Genomic DNA, 15327 nt, shown 5'->3' on the forward strand with positions numbered 1-15327 from the left:
ATATTCTGCATCTAATAAACAAATGTTCACATTCATATTTTATTTAGCTTAACAATACATTTCTAATACACACAATTGTGTAAGAGAAGTGGATGATCGTCAATATCAATGTGGAATTGTTTTTGAAAATGAACTGAGAGGATATCAGTGCTATACTCACTAAGATGTGCACTGATCTGCGATTGTAGTATGGCGGATACACAGCACGCCGCCATCTGATCATATAGCACTGGCTTTTTCCCTGACGTGCCAGGAGAGGTTTAGAAATATAATCCAATAGCACACAGACTAGTAGAACTGTGCTACCTGCTTTAATAAAAGCATTTTGTGCCAGATTACATCAGAGGCATTTTACTTCCATAAGCAATGTAAATTATTGCTAAATAAAACTTGACAGTTTATTTCTACAGTATATAAAATCAGCTGTGATCGGTTATAATTTAACTAACTTTGTGAACTAGTGTATGCTTTGTAAACCTTTAAGTTTTGTTTTCCTTTTTTCCCACCATCAGATATCCATTTTTATCCCACAGTATCTAGCTTTTCCACAAACCAGACAGAAAAATCTATGTTATGTGATGACCTGCAGCATATCCTGGCCTGCTGAGCTGTGTGAACAATCCTAGATGAGCAAGATGAAAACCAGTTGGACAAATTACATTTTATGGCAATGGTAATGGCATGTTGTTAATTGGGGGTTATGCAGTGGAAATTCAAAATGGTTGATTTCTGGTAGTAGTTTGCAAGAGTTTTCAAAAATAAAGCATATTTTCATCATTGTGTTTTAAATTTTTTTTTTAATGAAAGGCAGCATGGTGGTGCAGCAGTTAGCGTTATTCCATAGCAGTATTGTTCATGTGGGTTTCCTTCGGATGCTCTGGTTTCCTACCATGGTCCAGACATGCTGGTCGGTTAATTGGCTTCTGTAAAATGTCCCATCCAGAGGATATCCCACCTGGAACCCAATGTTGCCCAGGCCAACGTGATCCTGAATTGGATAAGTGGTTACTAAAAGTGATGTGATGTTTTAATAAATAAAAGCTTTGGATTATATACATCTCCATGAGTACAATATGAAATTGATGCTATAGCAGATCACAGAGATTTCTTGTTTCTTCAATCTCAGTGACTTGAAATTCAATACGGGTACTTTGTATTTATGTATTACAAGACTCAGTGGCACAGAACCTGTAACAGAAGACTGGGTCCTTTTATGGTGGGAAAACTATGTACTAAGTTTTATGTGGCTGACATCAGGTATGCATGCATGTATTGCAATATTTGTGTTATTTTGAAAACCTGAGCCTTTCTAAATAGTATGAGAAACTGTTCAGTCTGTGCAAACCCATATATATTTCAGTAAGGTTTTATGGGCAATTGGATCTCACGCAAATGCCCTAGCACTGCAGGTCTCATATCCTCACGGTAGGGAGAGCAGTCAGGGTATGCTTTACAAAAACAATCCTCACCCCAACATCTGGGAGCCAAGAAGTGAAATCCTGCATTTGTTAAAAGGTAGAGCCCTGGTTCTCTGAACCCATCATAATGAGTGTGGAGGTAGATTGGAAATTCACAGTCTTGAGATTCACTTAGAGTTCAATAATAAAATGTTGTCACCAATGAGGGCTAACCAAGCATTCATAGAAATGTTTTACAGAAATAACTTTGTGATGTTGCCCTCAAAAGCATGGGAGTTCCTCCGCAATGGAGAGCATCTCTTACAGACAGATTTATTTTGCCTGTGCTGCAGATAATAACACACTTCTCTGAGTTATGGTTGTGTTGCACCCCCAAGCCTTCTGCTGGAAATTCCATAGTTGGCTGGGGAATTCTGATTGTGGGAGTGTGTTTATAAAGGACTCAATATCTGCTGACATTTATATAATTTTATCCTTTGGAAAACACTTACTGCCTGCCAGTGTGTTTGGCCATGGTGATAATGAATGTAGAATGGCATGTAGAAAAAAACAGATGATTTCTCATTCATCTGTAAATGAATGAACCCATAGTTGTGTGATTACTCACATGTACAGCTATAATGAGATGTTCATATTCACTGTAATGTCAGACCAATTCTATCTTGTTTGGTGATTAGTAGCTAATTGATCCAACGATCTTGTCCAGCCGTTTCTTAAAAGAAGCCAGGCTATTGGCTTCAACAACATGACTGGGTAACTTGTTTGTTCCAACCTGTAACAATCCTGCAACAGTTTATAGTTTAATTGCACAGATACAAGATATACTGTAAAATATATGGATCAGATTAGGTACAGATTTCCACTTCCAGGTATGCTTGTGTTCCTTTAATGACCTTTAGTTCGACGGCTCTAATGTCATGATAATAAAAGAGGGTGTGAATTTTACATGGAAAGAAGGGACTTGTAACAGCAGAGGCAGAAAAGACAGAAATTCCCTTTGAGTACTATAAACCTGCAATTTAATGTAATCAAATGAGGGACCTAGAAGCCTTGCTGAACATAAGCAACACAGATACTCTGAAGGATTCTGAAATGGCTGAGTGAATATGTCTTCATGTGTTTTTCTTTCTGAAGGAAAAAACATTTGTTTTCTCTTAACATTTCTTATGCTCTCATGCTCTTACCAAGGCCAGATAAAATAATTGAAATTAAGATTCTATGTAAAATGAATCTGTCTTTTTGTTCCCTAAAGCAAATGCCAAGCAGCCCCAGGACATTGGAGCTGGCATGTCTCCTGTCATGCTCAGACATGGGGTTAAGATAATTGGAGAGTGCGGGCATCAGCTGAAGACTTACAGGATGTTCTTATAGAGTACTGAAGCTAAAGTACAACAAGCTGAATCTGGCTGGACAATGGCAAACTAAGCCTGCCAAGTTTTTAAATGAAAGCAGCGATGCATTTGAAACAGATTGTATTGCTGTTTCCTTAACAATGCAAGAAGCCAGGGACAAAGAAAGGAGTCGTACAGTGGCTGACAGCCAATTAAAGGGCAAGAGATGCCTGTCATGAGTGAAAGTGCTACAAAAGCAAATCATATTAGCCGATATAATATCACATACCATCTGCAATCAAAATACAAAAGAAATAGTTACATACACTGTATATTATTTTAAAAATGCATGGATATCTTTATCCAACAGTGAGGTAAATTATGTCTTAAGTATAAGCAATACATGTTTTTTCTGCAGCCAAAAATGTAAGATTGCAATAAAATCACTAATTATCTCCATGTCTATGTCATGGTACTACAGAATTCATAGGTTGCTTGTTTTTTTTAGAAGAAGAACATATGTAGCACTTGGCCCATTTTCTCTTTAATTTTCAACATACCCTCCTCCCGAGGGATTTCAGCGAAAGCTTCACTTATGGAATAAATTACCTCCTGCAGCTGAAATTCATTTTGGTAAAATGCATGACATTTATTGAGAGGTGCACTCTGATGTCATTCTCCGGCTGCAGGGTGAAAGTAAATAAATGCTGTGCTAGGGCAATTTGAGGAGCTGAGTTCAATTAATCAAATCATAAAATTAGTACATTTTAGATGAAATGTAATTTACTCTTAAACATGATTTTGCATTTTCACTGTAGGGCTCTGTTTTCTTAGACTGTAAAAGAGATGACTTATTTCATTTACTGCTAGTAACTTGTAGCTCCCTATTAAAAGTGCGTTTATACATACTTATCCCATTGAAGCACCACCCTTAAAATCCTATTTAAGATTAAATTCTTCATTCTGCATTTCTAAAGGCCTAATAATTTCAGTGGAATGCAGTCCAGCCATCCTACCATTTTCTAACTGCTTTAATCAATTCAGGTTTGCAGGGGAGCTGAAGCCTGTATTGGCAAGCAAGAAACATACAGTACCTACAACACGACACCCTGGATGGCATGCCAGTCCATCATAGCACACACACACAAACATAGACAAAGACACGCACACACTCACACCAGGGCCACTTTTCCCAGAAGACAATTAACTTTCTACCAGTATTTCTTTGGTCTGTGGAAATAACCAGAGCAATAAGTGAACACAGGAGGGGGACAGACAAACACCACTCAGACAGCACATCAGAATTCCAGAATTGAACACAAATATCAAACTGTAATGGCTGAGTGACTGAAACGTAAAAATAGCTTAGAAGATAGGGGGTCACTATTTGTTTGCAGAAAAAAATGCTTTATTGTTTCAAAAATCCAAAATTGTTTACCTCATCGTCTCTTTATAGAACTCCGACTTATAAGCTCTCCCTGTTCTCTCCTCAAATATATTTCTCACTTCCTGCTGAATGTGAGGCTACATTTAATACACTTATCTAATCGGTAGAGACACAATGATGACAAACCAATAGTTAAAACGATAAAGTAAGCAGACAAAAACCTTGGCTCTGATAAAGCGTTTTTTGTTTTCCATGTGGGTGATAAATTGGAAACAAAAGAAGTAAAATCAAATATTATAGAACCTCAGTGTCTGCCCTTTCAGAGTTTAAAAGTTCACCAAGTTGTATTTTTAACATGTCTTGCTTGTTGCCAATCAGAATACATGAGCAGTATATTAAAGTTTTTTTTTTACAAGGTACAAATTGTAGCTTGTTTAACTGGTTATGAATCCTGCTGCTTTTCATAATTCAGTCTATATCTGCAATATTGCTCTTAGAAGTATGACTTTGATTTTTTTTCTTCTGCTTTTCAGACAGGAATATAAATTTTAGAAGAAAAAAAGAAAATTGAGGCTGAATTTAATGAGCCATGATGGTATCAGCCCCAATCCAACATACACTGGGGCCTCTGTTACAGATGCCTAAATTTAAACCATTCCCAGGGCAGTAATGAACAAAGCAGTCCTTCCATTCAGGAAAATCCTGGACTGTGATTCCCGTCTCCCTGAGCGGCCCAGAGCTGTAGTGGAAAAACAGGAAACACATGTGGGACCAGATAGAACCAACTTTGCGCAGTTCAGAGCCTTCACTCAGGGCATAGGGCAGATATATACGTGGCTGTACAACGTTTCCTTATCCGGTAGGCAGAACAGTGACAGACATGGTACACACGTGCAATCTCAGAAATTTGCAAAACAGCTTAAATGCAAGATTATTTTTAGATAATGTTGAAGGGAAAGCAGACGGCCCCACCGCCGGATATATTGCTGGGAATTATTCTGAGGCACAGGCATTAAATATAAATAAGCATCTGGGTTCTATTCAGTCAGCAGCCTGCCGAAGATTCAATTCCATGCTCTTCGGGTCTTCGGTTGGTGAAGAAAGGGCTTTGTCAAAATCAACAGTTAGTCGTGGTTCTCAGCCAGTCTTCTAAATCACAAAACAAATACAGAATAATTATTTTTGATATGTTTGACATGAGATTTAAAGATTAGAACTGTTATTAATCAGGTAAATCTAAAAACATGTCTCCTTTATCAGTTGCCCTTTATCTAGAGTGAACAAGGGAAATTTTGGAACATTCAACATGAGGTTTTATAAAATGTCCATCGGCTTTTTCAAACTTTTCTTAGTTTGCCAATATCAATATTTGCATTAGAGATTAAAAGAACTACCTAAAAAGCATATGTTATTGACAGGAAACAAGAGGCTTCAGTACTGTTTGGTAATACTAATGAGAAGCAATAAAAACCCAGTGTTAGCTTGAAAATGAAATATCAAACAAAAACATATTTCTGGAAGTTTTTCACAGCTAAAATATTCCCACCTATCTGCCTATCTGTCAAAAGAATTGACAAGTTTTTCTGAATATTGGCCTACTGTTAATCATTTAGCCTAATCATGGTCTGACCCCAGGACACCAGACCTATTCATGAGGTTTTGCATTAAGACCATGAGATTAATCTCGGCTGAGGCTTGGTACAGACTACATCTGACTCATTTTTTATTTCCTGCGGGGATAGGGATATACAGTATAGGTCCTTACTTTAAATAAATATTTTCAGATCTATATAAGGTAAAATATAAATGTATTTTGCTGTTCATCTAATTTAAATTGGACTTGTACAGTTTCATTAAACAAAAAGAAAAATATATGAAAAAGATCATATTTACTGTACTTTGCATTACAGATTTATTGAAACTCTTGGAATTTTTATGTTATGAGCTGTTCAAAACTGCCGGTAATCAAAATGTCATGAAACAAGTATAATGGATATTGCTATATATTCTTGTCTTTAATTTCATTTTAATCAGACATGAAATAACATATGATTTCCTATTTTTGAACATTTGTCATTTTACACCCAGCTAATTTGGAATCAACAATTGGTTCTTTATGTCTAGACATGGTTAGAACTCCTGTATGGCAATGTAATGGGGAAAATGAGGAAGGTTAGACATGAGGGAATGAGAAAGTTCACCCATCAAAGTGTCATTCACCTACTGAGACACGGAGAGCACTACAGTGCCTTACTGTTAGCACCAATTGCAGCTCTCTCTCAGGTTACTGCAAGCCAGCAAGAGTTTCACTTTCATATGAATAACCTCAACTCTACCTATGATGTTCTTTATCAATTTTGAACCAGCACTGTGACATGATTTAGAACTGAAATTCATACTTAATGTACACAAAGTCAACAAGTATTCAAGACGCGGTCCACATTATTTATGCTGAAGTATTCATAATATTTCCCTCCATTCTACATTTGTTAAATTTTCATGAACAGGGACTAGACTATAATTTTATCTCCAACATATTCTTTTATTTTAAGAAGGGTCAGTGGACTCTATGTAGGTAGTTCATATTCAAGCCATAGGTACTAACTGGGACTGAGCCTATCCTGGTCCCAGTCTTATTTCCATGGGAAACGGACATTAATGTACAGCACATGACTGCCTCCAGGGAACATCAGTCCATCACATAGCCTACCTCCAGCAATCTGGTCTCAACTCATAAAGCTGGGTGGACTAGGGCAACTCTTCACCTAGTTAAACTAAGAGACTCATTTATTAATCTTTCTCTCTAAAATCTCTATTGAGAACTAAAATATTAATGTAGAACAAAGTTCTCCATGTGTGCTCTTGGACAGCTACAATCCAGCAGACATAGGAAACCACTGAATCATCAGTTTCTAATAATTGAGTAAACATATGATATTATAAATTTAGTAATTTTGACATCACTTGGAACAAAAATAAGAATACTGTTCAGCCTTGAATACTCAATCAATAATTTCCAAGTGATCTCAAAATACAGGTAATTTAGTGTGACCAATAACTGGATTAGGACTTTCTGAGACAGGGATTGGAAACTCTCCGAAAGGAAATCAAAATTAAGGCATACTGTATAAGGATGCTTTCAAGTTTACTCTGAAAATCTACTGTTTCAGAGAGAGTTTCTGTGATTGTTTAATCTTCCATACCAAATTTATCTTCTTGGCTTTAACTGTATTTTGTCTGATGTGTTTTTCATGCATTGTGAAGTGATTTCTAACACCACACTATAACATTAAGTGTGCTATTAACATTAGTATTATTAGCTGCTAGTAACACACTACTAGTAACTAGAACGATAAGTCAAATATTGTCTTCTTATTTGCAACCTATCAAGTGTTCACTTGCTCCCACAGGAAAGATGCAAAATACCAAATAAAGCGTTCGTTTCAGCCAACGGATTTTTGAAAATAAGTTAAATTAATAGCTTAAAAATAGCTGTACAGAAATGTGTAACTCCATGAGGTTTGCACTCAGTGTGACCTCCCCTCACCTCAGTCATGTGTGCAGGGCCATGGCTCTCTGGGAGAGCTCTTGTGTCAGGAGGGGAGAGTGCTGTGCTAATGGAGGGGCTCTGTGCTTGGATCGCTGGCTCAGCAGCTGGAGGACAGCCACACTGCTTTTTTTCCCTCTCTCTCTCCCTCTTTTTTGTAACATAGAGTTATTTCAAGAACTGTAAAAATAAACAGAGACCTTGGGAATCTGTATCCATCCAAGAGAAACTTCTATGAAGCAACTTTACACTTATATAAGAAGTCTCACTTGTGAGGTAAGTTTACATCACTTTTTTTATTTTTTAAAGGATCGGGTTTGGTTGCATAAGCCCTTTTTAAACGTCTATCTAACCGAGGTTTATTTGCACAAAGCACCCTGTGGGAAGACTGAATGTAATAGCACAAGGACTGGCCAACTTAATTACCCATTTGACCACATCAGAGAGGGCCCATGTGACATAGCCAGACTTTAGATGCCAGTAACTTTCAAGAACTGCATGACAGCTGGTTTTTGAACTGGTATTTACTGGTTTCCTGCTCTGTGAATGAAAGATTATATTCCTTGCAATGAGAAAAAATATCTGTTGTTTGTGAAACCAATGTAAAAATGCCCCAAAATGACTATGACTGAATTAAAGGGCAATTTATCTCGAGTGAGTAGCAGTTTTCTTCCATTTTGAAGGCAAAAAAAATGATAAATGAGAATATACTCATGTTACTTTATGAGAATTAAACTTCTGAAAAGAACCTGATTAAGTTGATAATGTATTGCAAATATATATATATCTCCCTCAAAATCTTCTTTTCAGAAGAAAGAGCAAACTCATCAGCACAGTGCAAGTTCTCAGATCACTATTAAAACTCAGCACAGGTCAATCGTGAAGATTGTGTCACATCTGCCTGTGGGATCCTCTCATCAATCCTGATAATGGAGCTGTATTTTGGCACCAGCTCATTCAAAAGGCCTCAGAAAGGTCTCTGAGTGGTGAGGTAAATTAAAACCAGGTCTGTGGATGCGACCATCTGTCTCTAAGGCAACCCGGAGCTCTCATGCCATGAGTCATGCATTGCAAACAATTTCAAAGAAGGTCAGCCTCCTTATGCAAGAGAGTTGGACAATGTATGGGTAGTATCATCACCATAGCCATTTCATCATACACTATGAGATCTGTTACACACATTCAGCTCAGTTATCAAAAGTTGGTTTTTGATTTTGTCAACCTTTCCCCCACAAGAAAAATCTGTGAAAACTTTAGGAAAACTGGCCAAAAAGCTCACCTTCAATGTATTCTTAGGGGAGTCAGAGTAGTTGGATTAGTAGTTCTAATCCTAGGTTCACTTAGTCTTTTCAACCTGGTTGTACAGTAGCTACCTTAAAATAGACCTGTGAAATTGCTCAATAATAGGAGCTGCAAAACTGGTATGGGTTTAATTGGTTGCCAAAGGCAACTTTGGAAGTGATTTCACATAAAGCCTTCCAGCCATAACACACCTTCAGATAGTCACAACAATGAGACTGCTACAAAATATTGTTTTTCCAACATTTCTGAAGTATCCCATAATCTTCCTTGAAATACTGGAGTACACCAGTTACCCAATATTATCTCACGTTTTGTCATCATAAAAATGAAATTGCAAATTAATTATACAATCAATTACTACCCCACCTAGATTCACTTCTAACTGATGATATACTGCTGTATTTTAAATGCAGGTCTAACCAGCTCAATATTCATAAGCAAATGAGCTAAAGTACTATAAAAATGTTCCTTAAAATTTTAAACATATGTCAAAATATTAAACTATTTCCTAAAAAGGAGACCGTTCTTAACAAGGTCCTCAATTTCTCTTAGAATACAACACATAAAAGGGAAAGTGTCTGCGTTTTTGGAAAAATTTACTATTTTTAAAATCATCAGTTTTGCTCTGATTTGTTTGTATTCCAGCATTCCAGCTGCTGCACGTGCTGTATATACGCATTGCTGTATATACTGTACACATAATAACTATAGTAAGTTTGTCAACTACAAAGGGTCAATAGGCAGTCACCAACAGAGAGTAGGGCGTCTGTTTGTAAAAATGTTGGATGTGTTTCATGAAATTAAAAAGGACATTCTGCTCTCTTTATCCCACTAAAAACATTCCAGCTGCTGCCTTGCTTCATGACCACTGAGGGACAGGCCTGGAGTAACGCCCGAGCATTTTAGCCATAGCTAATAAACATGGAGAACAGCTCTGCTTTCAGCCAAGGGAAGAGAAAGACTGAAATGTAAAGGCTTTGCACATTTTAACAGCTGTACAGTAACAACTAAAAAATGTATGTTGTCTGCACACCAGGAAGTGGTTTAAAACATTCCGAATGGCATTGTTTCCTTTTTACTGAAGAGGAGATTAATTACTCATGAAAATTTGAAATTTAAGAGCAGATTCTTAAAGCTGCATGTACAGTACAGTGTAGCTTGCAAAAAGAAACGGAACAGTGTATTGATTCAATACAAGAAACCATGAATATTTGTATCCTTTCCACATCTTCCATATCTTTGTTGAGGGTTTCTGTAGATTTTTTCAAAAAACACTTTTCTTTCCATTGTTTTAATATAAAGAGTTGATTTTCATGCTTTTCATGCATCGACATATGTGTGTGTGCCAGGCGTCACAGTGAACAGGCCTTGAGGTGGCTCATGGAAATCACAATTGACAGAGACACAACAGATATGTTTTTCTCTTTTCTGACAAATCTTCAGTTCACTTCAATGTAAACAACAACACATGCAAAATACATTTAGTCTAAACTATTCCTACAACAATTATCTCTGTGAGACCCTTTTATACACCAAACTTGTTTAAATTAACCCCATGTAGAAATGTGGTTCTCAACTCTAATCAAACAATTGGTACACCTCATGTGATCCTATTTACAAACAATACAGGCCTTAAGAGCAACCTTGTGGCTCACCAGCAGAAACTGCTATCTTCATTATAGCTGGCCTGCCAGAGTATGCAAAAAAAATCTGACAAAACAGTTTACCACTGTTGTTCGGTATTTGGTCCTGTACTGATGTCCAAAGTAGGCTTACAATTTCATTTATTACATTGTCTCCTCAAGCTTGTACGTAAAATGATTAAAGGTCAATCTGTCAAATTGCCCATGCAATTTTAATTGAGGCTTACATTAAACAGGTGTGGTGTTTGCAGGAAGACACAACTGCCAAATCTTCGATTGGAATGCAGAGCTCATTCTATGGGATGTGTTTACTATATACTGCATGTAATAAATCAGCAAATGCGGTAAGGTTTTCTTCCACACCTTAACCCGAGTCTACTCATGTTTTTGACCAGCCAAAGGCTGGGCCAATATTAAAAGGTAAATAAAAAGAACAGGTGTCTTACATGAAGAGGGGGTGAAACGCTTAAGTATTATCCTGAAAAGTGTGTGGTTTCTGATCACCTACCAACCACCCACAGTCTTGGTGCTACTAGTGGACAAGTAGTAGACTGGTATTAGACCGGGTGAGGGCCTTCCTAGGCTCTTGGCTCTGTCTGAAGTTGTCAGGAGCCTCAGCTCTCATATCTCAAATGTCAGACCTCTGACTAATAGAATTTATGAAAGTCTTATATGATTTTTTTCAAATCCCTAAAATTAAATATAATTTCTTATGCCTGGCTTATTTTTCACATCCAGATTTGCTCGCACTTTGCACATTGAGGAATCTTCCTACTACGGCAACCATTTTTAATAAACCATGTTTTATTTTTTAAATAACAAGTGATTCAGTATTTACACAACATATTTTTACATTCTCCATGGTCAGAATGAAACAAAAATGACGATTTTGGGCATAGTGCTGTTGAGTAGTGGTTATTGGCAGACCTGCTGTCCGCAGTTCAATGTGGTCTCCAGATGTTTACTTCTTAATGGAAACAACATCTCCACACATACCGATAGAGAGGGCTGCCTGGCCCCCACCCAACACAAATACTGTAGGCTGCTTTATTTGAGTTAGATAGGTCACCATAGTATCTTCTGTAGCGGGAATTTGGAAAGACAAGAGTGACTCTGGGCACTGAACAAACGATGGCTGTTGTCTTCAGAAGGCATATTGGCATCGCTTTTTCCTGAATGTGATCCCTTCCCCTCCCAGAGTGCATACTGTACACATATTTAATCATTAGGCTGGGATTACAGTAGGGATCACAAAGAAGTTAAACTTTTCAGCCATCATTTATTTTTGTGAGCAGCTGCAGAAGAAAAATAAGATAAATCCTCTAGTCCACCATTACGTTTGATAGCGACACCAAATGTGTGAGAAACTATTTTATGAAAGCTGCTTTTCTAATTGGGAGTGTTAGTTTTTATTTCCCTTGAAAATGAGCGTCCACTGGCACACTGTACATTTCAGTGGTGTTGCGCCAGTTCTTTACAGCCTGTTGTCTCACGGGCACTGCCCTACTTCGAGGGATTAGGGATTTTCGCAGACAGAAAACCATGCAAGAAGAATACATTGCTAAGTTACACAGAAATACAATGATTTTCACAGTGAACAGTCATTCAGTTGAACAATACGAATGTGTGTATTGTAAATTAAATCAGCAAATCAGAAGAAACATTCGTAACTATTAATGATGCATGGCAGTGTTTCAAAAGTACAAACAAGCTGATCTTTGAGCTGTACGGATTATAAGACTACAACAGTTGTAACACCTTATGGTGAGGGAGTTTCATCAGCCCAGATGAATACCATAGTTTACTCTTTCCTTCTGCAGACATTTCTTGGCTTTACCATGCATTTACCATGATTTCACTCCACAATATGCCTTATTCACCATTGCATACCACAGTGAATTTATAGAAGGATTTATAGAATTGGATATACAAACCAAAGAGATTTTGTCCAGCGTGTGCATATATCCAACTAGAATTTCTTCATCAATAATTGCTTCAAATTCATGTTATGATCAGTCAGAACATTTACTGGCGATTTGATTTGTGACATCATCCATGTCACCTCATATTAATCTAGAGACAATAATTGTTGCTCATTTCCCATGCCATTCTAAAACAGTCCTGGCCCTGACAACACTGGCATGTAACATCGCTTTTCCTTGCCAAACGCCTTCCCTGAACTTCCAATCTCTTTTCTTTTTCTAGTTATTACCCATCATCAAGAATTCAATAAACATAATGAGCAGTGATTTTACACTGAAATTACAGGAATCGCAGGTCTGTGGAAAGGAATCCTAAAAAGAGCTATTGAATAAAAAAAGAAAACAAAACAAACCAGCCAGGGACGTTATGTGACTGGGGGAGTTTTCGGAGCAATTGGGTTACTGTTGGCTAAAAATCATTCTCGAGTTATTTCTGAGCTATTATGTGTTTTCAGTCCTTATTGACTCTCGTCTTTAACTTTGTACTTACAGTATGTGAGGTTGAGACTATTTATAGTAATGGAAATGGCGCCTCTCGGGATCCTATTGAGAGTGTTGGAAAACAGCCCAAACCCATTGGGATCTAGCAGGGTGGGTTTGTACAGCACAGTGATCTAAATTACTACTATGCTAATTTTCTGGAGAGTTCCTATGACTCGCCCTTGAGGTGAAGTGCAAGCAACTGTTTTTCTTGGAAATCAGGGGATGGTAGATGATGTTTCTCCCACAGCTGCTTTGTTTTATGGTAAAAAGAATTGTAATAACCCTATGAAAATTTACCTTCATGAATCTATCATAGCAAATTTTCACTTTTGTTCTGATTTTTACCTTTCTTTTGCTATGGTTAACATACTTTTGTTACATTTTAAAACCATGCGCAAACCATGGTGTACTATTATAGACATTGCATACAGTTGAAACACTTACAGTATTAAGATTTCAGTATACTGATATGTTAATTGCCTTCTGGGAAAATTTGCCTTGGTGTGAGTGTGTGCCTGTTTGTGTCTGTCTGCCCTGCAATAGACTGGTGTCACACCCATGGTGTATAGTGCCTTATACTGTACCTCTTGCTTGCCTGGATAGGCACGACCGTCTCCACGGCCCTGAATTGCATGAAGTGCTTAGAAAATGGACGGATGAATGACTGGTCTATGAATAGTTTGGTAAAAGCCTAATTAAGACAGAGAAGAGACGTGATTCGAATAGCAAACTTCATTGAGGTAACCAGGCTGAGGAGAATAACAACCTGTGTTGTTGGGGACCCCCCCTCCTCCCCTTTAATAAGGGGTGACCCAGGGAGATGCTAGAAAGGGTGAAGATGTGGTGAAGGGAGGAATGTGAACATGAATTGCAGACAAACAAATAAGTAAAGGTGTGATATTTATACATCAGGTGGAAGTGGGCAAGTTCTGCTTGAAGGTGGGTTTTGATCTCTTCCCGAAAACTCCACCGCAGCATCCCAGGCTACTAGGGATGTGGTAATGGACTTGACTGTTTCACCACTGGTTTGGCTAGCACTGTGGATACATGTTTCAGATGTCACGAGGATACGCACCTGTGGTTAGATGCGCTTACAGTACCTACAACATGTTGTAAGAAAGAAGTCCAGTTCTTTCCATACCTGGCACTGTTTGGTCATGTTTGAGACTAATCTACTGTAATAATCCCAGTTAACTGTAAATCAGAATCAGAAGCTATAGACTCTTCTTATCCAGGAGAAGAACCGCATTCCTCAATAATTCGCTGGGATTTATCCTGTATGTATGATTTTTTTTCCTGCAGAATCTGATTGGATGTCATAAATGCTAATTTCTAAATAATACCCCTTTTACTTTTAAGATGATCCCAGTAAAAAGAAGAGACCTTTGAGAAATATTTGTTTTGTATTTATTCCCCAGATGTCTTTAAGTTATTTAAACATGTGTCTGATACATAAATACTGCTTCACCTACCCTCTGAACTCTGGTGTTATTAAAACTAACATCTACTCAATACATTTTAAATGCATTCCTTATGGCAGGGTATTTTTGTTGGGCCTTTTGGAAACGTTTAACAAAATTCCTGTATCTTTTTAAGGAAGATTATTGAAACAGTTAAATTTTCTCTTTAAATGTTCACAGGATAATCTTTCTTTTTTGGAAAAGATGGATTGGAACGCACCAAAAACTAATATAATTCAATTGCTATTCAGTCTGCCATTAAAAATGTCCAAAAAGTAAAAAGAAGGTTTGAATTTTAGCCACAGAATGTTCTGAACAATCCATAGCAAAGCTCTGAATACTTGCAAAAAATGTGAACACTCCTTAATTGTGTAAATCTCATCCCAACGGTAACCTTATAGACCGGCAGCTGTTTCTCATTTTGCAGAGCTTTACCAAAATATTAGTGACCCAAAATTGTACCTAACTTCTGGTGCCAAATCCTAAAATACAGGAAAGAGTACTGTTAAAAGCTGGGAGCTTGGGAAGCTTGTGCATATCTGGAGATGCCAAAATGCCTGATTCACATCGACTTCAGAGTCAGTAAAACACTGACCAAGTCCATTTTCCACTAAACTCCGACTACATAATGATTGATGGTGCACTGCATCCTTCCTTCTCTCGCCACAGACTTTAAGAAGACTGTATATTCGTAAAAAAACATAAGCCTTCTTCTTTTCATTGACGTGCTGGGATTCTTGATTTTGCACGTGTTAGGCTCAGCTGTGATTACTT

At 37.5% G+C, this 15327-nt stretch overlaps 1 long non-coding RNA gene across 1 annotated transcript in view; it reads left to right on the top strand.

Moving 5' to 3' along the window:
* Positions 1-7767: 7767 nt before the first annotated feature.
* The window catches only part of LOC107079343 (uncharacterized), a 52780-nt gene continuing 45220 nt past the window's right edge, over positions 7768-15327 (top strand). Inside the window, exon 1 of the long non-coding RNA XR_011182318.1 lies at positions 7768-7959. This is a non-coding gene — a long non-coding RNA (uncharacterized lncRNA). The remainder of the gene's footprint in view (positions 7960-15327) is intronic.

The sequence above is a fragment of the Lepisosteus oculatus genome, chromosome 17, assembly GCF_040954835.1.
Source record: "Lepisosteus oculatus isolate fLepOcu1 chromosome 17, fLepOcu1.hap2, whole genome shotgun sequence".
Lineage (NCBI taxonomy): Eukaryota > Metazoa > Chordata > Actinopteri > Semionotiformes > Lepisosteidae > Lepisosteus > Lepisosteus oculatus.